General features: G+C 45.3%; 1 protein-coding gene and 1 long non-coding RNA gene across 6 annotated transcripts in view; one reads left to right on the forward strand and one right to left on the reverse strand.

Annotated features, from left to right (window-relative positions):
• Positions 1-1,352: 1,352 nt before the first annotated feature.
• LOC140524863 (uncharacterized) lies at positions 1,353-3,741 on the reverse strand. The gene is made up of 2 exons (XR_011973858.1): positions 3,529-3,741; positions 1,353-2,665 (listed from the first exon to the last, which is right to left on the reverse strand). It is a non-coding gene; the product is annotated as an uncharacterized lncRNA (long non-coding RNA).
• A 152-nt stretch (positions 3,742-3,893) lies between these two features.
• The window catches only part of LOC140524853 (golgin subfamily A member 3-like), a 65,251-nt gene continuing 57,060 nt past the window's right edge, over positions 3,894-12,084 (forward strand). For all 5 annotated transcript variants that reach the window (XM_072639694.1, XM_072639693.1, XM_072639691.1 and 2 more), the window contains exon 1: positions 3,894-4,190. The gene's annotated coding sequence lies outside the window, so the exon portion shown is untranslated. The remainder of the gene's footprint in view (positions 4,191-12,084) is intronic.

The raw sequence follows: 12,084 nt of genomic DNA on the forward strand, positions 1-12,084 counted from the left end.
ACGCTAACTAGGTATTCTGTGGTGTGATTAGGGAGTAGTCAGTTCTTAAAAGAACATGTACTTTAGGTATGTACTGTGTAGGTATTTTACTCAATATTTATCGGGAAATAGCCCAAAGGGGAGCTACATGGAGGTGTGGTTTTAAGTCTGAAACGTCACTAAGTCAAACGATAGTCAGGATTGATCATAAAAAATCATACTTCTGTTACCAATGTCTTCTTAGACAAGATTTATGTAAAGGAGCTCACATAAATCTAAGTTGAAGATGCGTATCACTGGTCAGCGAGGAATTAATGTCGCCATGAACCAGTGCACAGCTAGTTTAGTCAGCACGCAGCTGGCTCTAAGTGATAAATTCTATAGGTGCAGCTGGCTACTATGGTAGGAAGGGAGATAACGGTTCCTGCTGGGGCAGGCTGTCCTTGAACTGGAGGGAGACTGACTGAGAGAGTGTTTTGAGGTTAGAGAGAAATGTGATTTTTAAGAGAAATGTGATTTTTAAGAGAAATGTGATTTTAGAATTAGGGTCCAAGCACATGCACCCAAGCACCCCATCATAGTCATCCACCAGTTGTGAGTCCTCACTGCGTTATTCCTGCTCTCTCAGGGGAATTTGTGGTTAGCTCCTCAACCACAGCATGAAGTCTCTGGAATATTTAGGGTCTGGTTCTTCCTGCAGGTAGGACTGATGTGGGTAGAAACAGTGCCCTGAGAGGTAAAGTAATATTGATTGACTTTGTGAAGCCCTTGGTGCCCTAAACATCTCCCCTTACCACAACCTCCCCTTATCCTGGACCGTATGATTCCCCGTTCTCACCCCTCATCCTGGGGAAACAAAAAATTCCTGTTCCTACCCCTGATCCTGGGGAATGGGATTTCCTTACCATGTGTCCATCATAGTCCTCACCCTGTGTCTTTATCTTGCAAGACCCTAGATCTCCTACACCCACAAGGAAACCCTAAAGTCATCCTACATAAAACTGGTCCTTTTTCTAAAGCAAGGCCTTTGTTTAGCTCCTTACTAAATCTCAGCTTCTGCATCAATAAACCTCGCAATGGCTACAGAGAAGATCTAAGTGAATTCATTCACATTCTGAAGCAGTTCTCCCATCTCTCTTTCTTCAACAGGACCTGAGAGAATTCCAACACATGTTCTAATGATTACATGTAGAGGGCATGGCAGACTTTTTGATGATCTGTTTTCCTGGACAAACATTAGTCACTACAATTCAAACTGCTTCCTTTTTTCCTCTGTTCTCTAAGATGGTGTCTTCTTTTTCTTGACACCATTGCAGTCATAGTCTGTGGATTCTCCTGGTTCTGTTTACTTTGTATGAATGAGGAACAAAGAATGAATGGGAAAGCTTTTATTAGACGTTTATGAAATGAACTGGGAATACATTTAGAAAAGTAAGTCTGTCCTCAAGGAGTTTATATTTGAAGACAAAAAATAGAGGACATTCCAATTGTGAGTCAGATGGAAAGAGCTTCATTGACCTCAGGTTGCAGCATACAAAGGACCACAGGTGAGTATTTCTTAGCAATAAAAAGTTCAGAGGTTTCACTCTGGTGCTGGAGTTGCAGTTTCGCTTTTAAGCAAGGCTCCCTGGCTGAGGCCAAAGTATTTGAGGCTGAACAGTGAGGAGCCAATTTCCAGGAAGGAAGGAGGGAAAAGATGGGGAGCTATGAGAAGGCTTTGGAGGATGCCTTTAGGAGGGGTTGGAAGGAAGATCAGTCATGCTGGTCACTCATGGCAGGTAGGTCCATGGTCTCTGCGTCTCATTATATATATATAATACACACACACACACACACACACACACACACACACACACACACACATCCCTCCACTGTTTAGATTGATCTGGTCCTAGTAGGTGCCATGGCTGCATTGACATTGAGGCTGAAAACCAAAATTGTTCCACCTTCATGGTAGCAGTCTTGTCCTTTGTGGAAATGGTAGCATGTGGAAAGTCTGATCTGACAACCAAGCTCTTGATCATGGATAGATCTTTCCTGTCATCACAGGATTCCCATGTGAAGACAGGAATAGCCATTTACTACCTTCAGCAGGGGGAAGCAGCTAGATGATTAAGTGAATAGAGTGCTGGGTTTTGAGTCAGGAAGACCTGAGTTCAAATGGCCTCAAACATTTACTGTGTGCCCTTGAGCAAGTCACTGAACCCAATTTGTCTAAGAGCCAACTAGGTGGCTCATGGTGTAGAGTACTGGGCCTTTAGGAGTCAGGAAGCTCTTAGGTCACATGGCCTCAGACATTTACGACCTGTGTGGCATTCTGCTCCCACAGTTCCTCATCTCCACAGAGTGGGAAGGCAAGCTTCATTTCCTAAATCTCTTGGACTAATCTCGAAGCTTAGTCATCAGAATTACAATGCTACTGTCTTTGGGCGTTTCATTTCCACTGTGATTTTCCTTTTTTGTGCTGTCCTCCTGATTATGTTCACTTAATTCAATTAGTCCACATACTTTTTCCCATCTTTCTCTGAATACCTGTCATGCACTATTCCCCTTTTGTTTTCTTTTCCATTTTTTTTCAGACCTGGGATTTTACTAGCAATTCTAGGTGTGTTAACTCCTTCCACTTGCGTAGATTCAATAACTCATCCGCAATCTTAGGGGCTTCTAGGAGAGCTGCCTCAGAACCCTGAAAGGTTAAATGACAATCCAATGGTTATACAGTTTGAATATGGCAGGGTAGAACCTGAACTCTCATTTTCCTGAACTCAAGGTTAGCCTTCTATCTACTGTGGCCTCCTGTGTCTCATCATTTTTTTCTGTGCAAATAATCTAGCACTTTCATGTAGGTATGTATTAGGTACATTTTGAAGAATTTATTTTATTGCTTTTTTCAGAAAGAAATCTACCTTTTCTCGTCCAATTGCCCTACTCCTCATTGAGAAAGAAACCAAATCAAAACTCCTATTATGTGCTTGTCAAGTCAAGCAAAATAAATTTCTGCATTGGCCATGTTAAAAAAAAAATAGTCTCATTCTGTACTCTAGCCTTACTTATAATCAGCTGAACCTGACATATCTTTTCCCAAACAACTGCTGTAACTCCCTCAGCCCCCACTCTAATAAAAGCATCAATAGGGAAATTGCAGTTCTGCACAGGCTGGGCTCGAACCCAGGGCTGCCTGGTTAAGGCCAGCTCCACCCTCCCTGTGCCAGGCTCCCTGTCCCAGAGGAATCATTGCCCTGTCCTCCTGAAGGGAGAATCAGAGGAGAGAGGAACCTAGACTGCGTTTGTCCCAGGGCGTCCATCAGGCATCAGAGCACCAACATGGTGCTGGCTTTCAGTCTGGGCTTCACAGAATTATTCATGGCTGGCAGACACTTGGGAAGTTATCAAGACCGAAGTCTGCGTTGTACAGAAGAAGGAACTGGGGCTCAGAGAGGAAGTGCTTTGCCCACCTTCACAAATGGAAACAACAGAGCGGGTCCAGGATTCGACGTTCGAACCCAGTTCCTCCCAATCCACATGCCCCACCCTCCCCTTAGGTTTCACCTGGCCCCCATCGCCTTCCCCCGTCTTCTATGCATCCTGTCACAGCTCCAGGCTCCAAAGAACCTCCAGCACAGGAAGCAGCCAGCCCAGGGCTCAGCCACCCTCGCGATCTTGAGCTGTGGACCCCTCCCGCGGAGACCTAACTGACCTGGCACGTGTGCACTCGCCCAGGCTTAGCTTTACCGTTGGGCCCATGCGCGTGACTCCTGCATCTGGAGAACGCGTGCTCATTTCGGTCCCCCTCGAGGCGTTGCTAGGGCTACAGCCGTCTCTAGGATCGATTCCTTGCTGTTACTGGCTTAGGAGTCACTTCACTTGGAGCGGTTGACGTTCTTTTTGGAGAATAGGCGAGGGCCCAGAGGAGGCCAATACATCAAGGGAGAACTCCTCGTGACTTCCCCCACCCTCTCTGTGACCCCCTGCCAACATGAAGAACATTTCTAACATCTTTAGGAGGAGCGTTGTGTCCCCATCTTCCTCCTCCTCCTCCTCCCCCCGCGCAGGGACAGCGGGGTCCCACCCTTCGGCCCGGATTCTTACATCATCAGAGTCAAGGACCTCGATAAGATACACAAAGCTGCCGAGCTTGGGGATGTGAAGAAGGTGCAGGAACTGCTGCTCCACGAAAAGGCCGGAGTCGACGATCTGGATAAAAAGGGCAGGTGAGAGGGCGGTGGGGGAGAGTGAAGGGAAGGCCCCCAGGAACAGCCTCAGACACCCCCCCCTCCACGGGGGCGCCTGTGCCTCGGCTACCCCTTGGCCAAGCTCTTCCCCTCAGCATCTGGGACAGAGCAGGGTCAGGCTCTGCCTGCTGGAGAGTGGATCCCAATCGTGACCACTGGCGTCCCCTCCCCCTCCTGCCTACCCATTTTGAATGAAGGGAAACTCCTTCACTTTTTCCTTTAGCCAGCCTCCAGCTGACTTCCGCCTCCTCAGTGGTGAGGTGGGAGCAAATGCTACCCTGTTCTAGTGAAATGTTGTTTTCAGCCTTTCAGTTGTGCCTGACTCTCTGGGAAGACTTTGGAAGATTTCCCTGGCACAGATACTGGAGTGGTTTTCCATTTCCTTCTCCTGGTCCTTTTACAGATGAGCAAATTGAGGCAAATAAGGTTAAGTGACTTGCCCGGGGCCACACAACGAATATTTGCCTAAGGCTAGATTTGAAGCCAGGAATATGAGTCTCCCTGATCCAAAGCCAGCACTCCTATCCCCTGGGCCACCTAGCTGCCCCATCTGGAGAAATATGGTCACTGTATGTGGAATGTAAAAGCAACAAGGCAGAAAAGAAATTTCTGCTTTTATTAATCGCGTTCTATGTGTCAGTCACCCAGCTAATCACAACCGATAGAAAGAAATCTGGAGGCTGTCTCTGCTTGCTAGGAGGTCAGTCGAATGGAGATGGTAATCTACAAGGGAGGCTAGGAAGGAGAGGATCAGATACTTAGGAGGAGATCCGGGGAAAACTAGTGTTACAAAACGAAGACTGTAGGGAATATCAAGCAGATAAGTGTTCTAGTTTGACAAGGCTTCAAAGAGATCAAGTCGGATGAGAAATGAGAAAAGACCATTAGATTTGGCAGTTAAGGCAGCATTGGTATCTTTGGAGATTTTACAAGCCAGACTAATGTTAAAAGAAAGAGTCCAGAAAGGAAGTGGAGACACGTGTTTTCAGGAATCCTCTTAGAGCACAAATTAGGCAAAAATGCCAAGAGAAATGTGAGATGAGAGTGAGGACAGGTTGACGAAGTAAAGAGGTTTTTGGGAATGGGGAAGGAGGGAAGTAGCCATTAGGCAGGGAAAGATTGAAGAAAGCAAGAATAGGAATGAGAGAGGGGCGATACGCTGGAGGAGATAAGATAGAATGCGATGAGTTGGACCTATAGAAGCATTTTCTTTTTTTTTTTTTTCCTCTTTCCTTGACTTGTCTAATAGCTTTTTTTTTTTATTTAACTTTTAACATTTATTTTCACAAAATTTTGGGTTACAAATTTTCTCACCTTTTATCCCCTCCCCCCCAAACCCAGGCATTCTAATTGCCCCTGTGACCTATCTGCTCTCTCCTCTATCCTCCCTCCCTGCCCTTGTCTCCGTCTTCTCTTTTGTCCTGTAGGGCCAGATAGCTTTCTTGACCCCTTAACCTGTATTTCTTGTTACCCAGTGGTAAGAACATTACATTTGGTCCTAACACTTTGAGTTCCAACTTCTTTAGCTCCCTCCCTCTCCACCCCTTCCCCTTGGAAGACAGGTAATTCAATATAGGCCAAATCTGTTTAGTTTTGTGCCAGGCCTAGAGGCCTGTGGGCTACCCGAGTCTTACCTTACCTCTATCGGAGGTCTTCGGTTGGCCAAACCGGATGCTCGTATGAGAGAAAGGACGTTCCAGAGTCGAACAAGGGTTGAGCTTTATTTCAGGGTCTAGTTACAAGTGCAGGGGAATTCTTCCTTAGGAGGGAGCGAAGAATCTCCCAAGGAGGCAAAGATCTTATAATAAGAGATTGGAAGTAGAAGTGTAAGTGGGGAGAGAGGGGGAGGGGAGAGAGGAAAAGCGGAGCCTTGTTGTCCTCACACGTGGCCCCTCCGCCCAAGAGAACTTTCTGGCTTTCCTGATCCTACTTAAGCTCTCCAGCCGCATAGTTTGCATCTGAATATCGTGCTGTTAGGTGTGCCCAGGTCCGGGACAATCTCGAAGGCGGGGAGAGCTCTCTCCCATCACGTTTCTCACGGGAAGAGGCGGAAATACACGAGATAGCTCGGTTCACCTCGATTCCCAGTCGTTTCCTGGGGGGGCCTCGTGAGAACTCTAAGATTTAGAAGTTCCCACCTTTACCCGCCCGAGGCTGTCCACATGGAATTGAGCTTCCATCTCCAGCAGTTTTGCAAATGATTTCCATACTAGTTGTGTTGTATAGGACTAACTATATTTCCCTCCATCCTATTCTGTCCCCCATTACTTCTATTTTCTTATGGTCCTTTCCCTCCCCATGAGTGTCGACCTCGTATTGCATTCTCCTCCCCCTGCCCTCCCCTCCATCTTCCCCCCCTCCCTGCTTGTACCCCTGTCCCCCACACTCCTGTATTATGAGATAGGTTTTCCTATCAAAATAAGTGTGCATTATATTCTTTCCTTTAGTGGAATGTGATGAGAGTAGACCTCATGTTTTTCTCTTGCCTCCCCTCTTTATCCCACCACTAATAAGTCTTTTGCTTGCCTTTTTTATGAGAGATAATTTGCCCCATATAACTTCTCCCTTTCTCCTCCCAATATTTCTCTCTCACTGCTTGATTTAATTTTTTTTAAAGATATGATCCCATCCTCTTCAATTCATTCTGTGCACTCTTTCTCTATGTATGTGTGCGTGTGTGCATGTGTGTGTGTGTACTCCCACCCAGTGCCCAGTTACTGAAATGTTTCAAGAGTTACAAATATTGTCTTTCCATGTAGGAATGTAAACAGTTCAACTTTAGTAAGTCCCTTATGACTTCTCTTTGCTGTTCACCTTTTCATGGTTCTCTTCATTCTTGTGTTACAAAGTCAAACTTTCTTTCAAGCTCTGGTCTTTTCATCAGGAAAATTTGAAAATCCTCTATTTCATTGAAAGACCATTTTTTCTCCTGAAGCATTATACTCAGTGTTGCTGGGTAGGTGATTCTTGGTTTTAGTCCTAGTTCCTTTGACTTCTGGAATATCCTATTCCATTCCCTTCGATCCCTTAATGTAGAGGGTGCTAGATCTTGTGTTATCCTGATTGTATTTCCCCAATACTTGAATTGTTTCTTTCTAGCTGCTTGCAATATTTTCTCTTTCACCTGGGAATTCTGGAATTTGGCCACAATGCTCCTAGGAGTTTCTCTTTTTGGGTCTCTTTCATGCGGTGTTCTGCGGATTCCTTGAATATTTATTTTGCCCTCTGGTTCTAGAATCTCAGGGCAGTTTTCCTTGATAATTTCATGGAAGATGATGTCTAGGCTCTTCTTTTGATCATGGTTTTCAGGTAGTCCCAGAATTTTTACATTGTCTCTCCTGATTCTATTTTCCAGGTCAGTTGTTTTTCCGATAAGATATTTCACATTATCTTCCATTTTTCGAATCTGCACGCTATGTTCTGAGATATCGGTCTTTCTCATAAAGTCTTTAGCGTCCATCTGTACCATTCCAGTTTTGAAAGATCTATTTTCTTCAGTGAGCTTTTGAATCTCCTTTTCCATTTGGTTAATTCTGCTTTTGAAAGCATTCTTCTCCTCATTGGCCCCTTGCACCTCCCTTGCCAACTGAGTTAGGCTAGTTCTCAAGGTGCCAATTTCTTCAAGATTTTTTTGGTTCTCCTTTAGCAGGGAGCTGATCTGCTTTTCATGCTTCTCCCTCATCCCTCTCATTTCTCCTCCCAGTCTTTCCCCCACCTCTCTAACTTGATTTTCAAAATTCCTCTTGAGCTCTTCCATGGCCTGAGCCCATTGGGTGGGCTGGGACACAGAATCCTCGATTTCTGTGTCTTTGCCTGATGGCAAGCATTGTTCCTCCCCATCAGAAAGGAAGGGAGGAAGTGTCTTTTCTCCGAATAAGTACCCTTCAATAGTTTTATTTCTTTTCCCTTTTCTGGGCATTCTCCCCAACCAGTGACCTGACCTCTGAATGTTCTCCTCACACCCACCTCGCATCCTGGTCCTCCCAGCCAGCGTTTGGGGACTGAGATTCAAATGCTGCTTCCCGCCTTAGGGTTTTTGGCGGGGGCAGGGCTGCTATTCAGTGTGAGAATTAAGTTCAGGTGGTCAGGGGCAGGGCCGCCTCTCTGGCTCAGTTCCCTCAGGGGGTTTATGCACAGACCTTCCACTATGGATCCAGGCTCCGGCCCGTTTGGGGAGCTCCTGTCTGTAGCCGCCTCTCAGCTTCTATCTCCTGGGGGGGCCCGGCCATGGGGGAACCCCACTCCCCTCTCGACCCGCCAAAGAGACTCTCTCACCTACCCCCGTCAGTCACCTGTTGGTGGGGGGGCTTGTGCCGCCGCTGGAGATCCCGTCCCGTAGCCTGCTCGGATCTTTTCCTCACGGTGTCTCGGCCACGACAGGGCTGCCCTCTGCTCCCAGTCCCGGCGCCCAGTCCACGGCGCGAAGGACCCCCCGCGAGAGGTTTGCAGGTCTCTCCGGAACAGAAATCTCCCTTGCTCCAATATTCCGTGGTCTCTGGGTGCAGAATTCGCCCTGGGTTGGTCCCCTCTAGCCGTTCTGTGGTTTGTGGGTTCGGAGCTATGTGTATGTGCGTCTTTCTACTTCGCTATCTTGGCTCCGCCCCCTGAAGAAGCATTTTCATGTGGGATGAATGAAGGAGGAGATACTGACAGAAGGCATTTGGATGATGTTAGATGAGAAGAAGTGGGGACAGGGTGGTCTCAAGTAATAGCCTCAATTGTTTTCAGCCAAATATGAGACAAGATTTTTAGCTGAGGAGGTGCAGAGTGAAATATGGGAGCTTTGAGGAGGGATGAAAAGGTTTGGAAGAGCAGCTGTGGTAAGTGTAAGGTGACCGGTTTTTCAGGTGTAGTTTATAGAATCAGCTTCCTTACTCTCTCAGCATACCTAATATAGCTATCCGATTAAATGTGTATGTTTGAGTTTCTCATGGGGTATGGACTGGATATATGGTGTCATGGTATAGGGAACTCCCTTTGCACTGCAGGCCAGTATCTTTCAGCAAATTAGAATCTTAGATAGTTACTTAGATCCCTGAGAGGTTAAGTGACTTGACTAGGTCACACTGCCAGTGGGAGTCAGAGGTAGTTCTTGCCAGCTCCAAGGCTTGCTTTCTCTCCCCTGTGCTGTACTGCCTTTCTGGAGTGTAATTGACGACGCAAGCAAGGGGATCTTTAAACATGAGTCACAGAAATTATCCATAGGAAAATTAAGTTCCAAGTGTATTTATAAAAGAAATATATGTTTTATTTTGTCTGTGAAACATTGGAAGTCTGTGGAATCCAGGATGGGCATTTGATGGTTCCCAGCGCATTATTCATTTGCCCCAATCTATGTTTGTACATTTTCATAATTGTTGAAAATATACACAAATTATTAGATGTGTTCTTAGAAACAACGAAATGCTGTCCTGTTGTTACCATACCCCTATGTTGAATGTAATTTCCAACATTAGTCATTCATTACCTTTCAAAAGTAGAAGTGATAACTATATATTGAGTTTCGATTAATATTTTCGCTTATCCTAAAAGCCAAGAAATGCCAGTATTGGCATGATCCCTGTGAACCGCTGCCTTCACAATTACAGGCCCAAAGTAGGAATGGATGAGAGAGAACAGCCTCATAGGTTAAAGCAGCTGAGGTACTGGCTCATTGAAATGGCTGAAGTCAAAGGCTTTCATGATTGTCTGGCTATCCTCATTGACCTTGTTCTGATACATAAGCTGTGATTTGCAGACTAATATAATAACTTTTGCCCTTCCCATAAATATATATTGTTTTGTTGAGATGGTTATTAAAAAGCATTTCAGCAGAGTAATGATAACGGAAATGAGTGTAGTAACCTATTTGTTTAATATACAAATGTAGTCTAAAACTGAAGAAATACAAAAACATACAACCGGTCACTGTACAGTTTGAAAAATGCTAGTCCCTTTTCAAGGTTGAGATACTTTTCACTGTGTTCAGTCGTGCTGAAAGAAGTGAACCCTAGCCCGTTGATCCTGCATGGTATGGCAACTAGATAATTATTGCCTAGTTGGAAGATTAACTGTAATTACCATGGATAGAGACATTCCCAGAATGATGAATGTTGTAATTGCTAACAGCAACTACAGGTGAAGTGAGGTTGAAAGTTGTCACAGACTTTTGTCGCCCCTGTCTTTGTGGTTATATTCTTCCCTAAAATACACAGCAACCAAGGTGCCCTCCCCACATAGTGCCACTCAGGTAGTATGATGGCTGACCCACTTATCTTTCACTTTCTTCATCTTTCCCCTAACAATAAACATTTGAGGCTGTTTTGCTTCCTTCCGTTCTCATTTCTTTTACCACTCATAACTAAGTTTGTTATTTCTCAGATGTATATCAACACATTTTTAAATTTCTTCCCCTCTCTTATCAGTGCCCTCCTAGGAATATCTCTATCTACCCAGGCTCTTTTACCCTGCTTCCCTTTTCCCTTTGTGCCTTTTATGAGTAAAATGAAATCCTACCCTAATCATACCTGATAGGGATGGGATACATCTGGATTCAGAAGAATTAGTGTAGATGGCATAGTAGAAAGATACACGTATGGTAGCTTTGAACCCACAGCCCATAAAATATCTGTAAAGAAGAACTCCCAACAAATTCTGGAGCAGCAGAAGCCACAGAACAATGGAGTGGAGGAGATTTCTGTTTCAGAAAGCCCTGAAAAACCTACGAAAGGTCTGTCACGCCCTGGACCTGGAGCCCAGCCCAGTCCTGCCTTGGCCTTGAGCCACTGAGAGGAGCAGATACAGGCAGGCTTCAGGGAGGGAGTCTCCAGCAGCCTCGCAGATCCCTCCACCCACAGGCGCCAGGGTGAGTGAGGGAGACTTTTTGGCTTGCCAGGAGGGGAGTAGGGAGTCTCCATAGCTCAGGCCCCCTTGGGAGGCAGCAGCGGGAGCGGAAACGAAATGGCACCCATTGCATATGTGAAAAATCATAGATAATGGGAACTGCTATTAGACTGTACGAAGCTATTCATCTTCCACAAATAAAAGCCAGTGATTACACAAACTGCAAATTTGGACACAGAGCAAGAATTGTTATTAAAGGGTAAAAAATAAATACTGAGATAAATAAAAAATTAGTAGGGAAACAAAAACAATTTTTAAAAAATAGAGTTAGTATCACATAAAAATAATTAATGCTTAAAGCATAATGATACTTTTAAAAATAGGATTCCTGTTCTAAATTTTATAGGAAAATAGTGCCTGATCTTTGGAATTTCCATGGATCTCTTCTAACACTAGGAGGAAACGATGTATCTCCAGTCACTGGTCCAAGTTATCTGGCTGGCTCCTCAGAATGCAAAGTCTCCCTGTGTTCATTGGTAGGAGGTAGAGTTTGGCTTGTCTGGGCTCTTGTCGTGTTGGGTGAGGGGATAGTTGTAGAATGGTTGGCTCCCTGTCTTACATCATGGAGGGCAACAATGAATGTTGTCTCTGGCCTTGTAAAAGTTGGAGGTCTCAAGGAATGTGTTTGATATTTGAGAGTTGTGTGGGGTTTGAGTATATTCTCCACAAAGGTAACAGACAATGTTATGGGCCCAGATATCCCTTTTGTGGGTGCCAAGGACAAACATGTATTGGGATGATCCTTATACCAGGATGGTGCTGGGCAGCTGAGCCAGATTCTCTTCACATCTGAGAGTCTGACCTCTCTGGGGTAGTGACCTCAGGTTGTCCTGGAGTTGGTGCAGGGTTTTCTCCTGAAAGTTGAAGGAGAGAAGGACATGGAGGCAGGAGGACTGGTGCCCATCCCTGAAGCTGAGGCAGTTGTACAGAGGACATCTGGTGGAATTGCTATAGATATTGATCCCATACTGGAGTTCTCCCTGGTAGTTGT

Source organism: Notamacropus eugenii, chromosome 2 (genome assembly GCF_028372415.1).
Source record: "Notamacropus eugenii isolate mMacEug1 chromosome 2, mMacEug1.pri_v2, whole genome shotgun sequence".
Taxonomy (NCBI): domain Eukaryota; kingdom Metazoa; phylum Chordata; class Mammalia; order Diprotodontia; family Macropodidae; genus Notamacropus; species Notamacropus eugenii.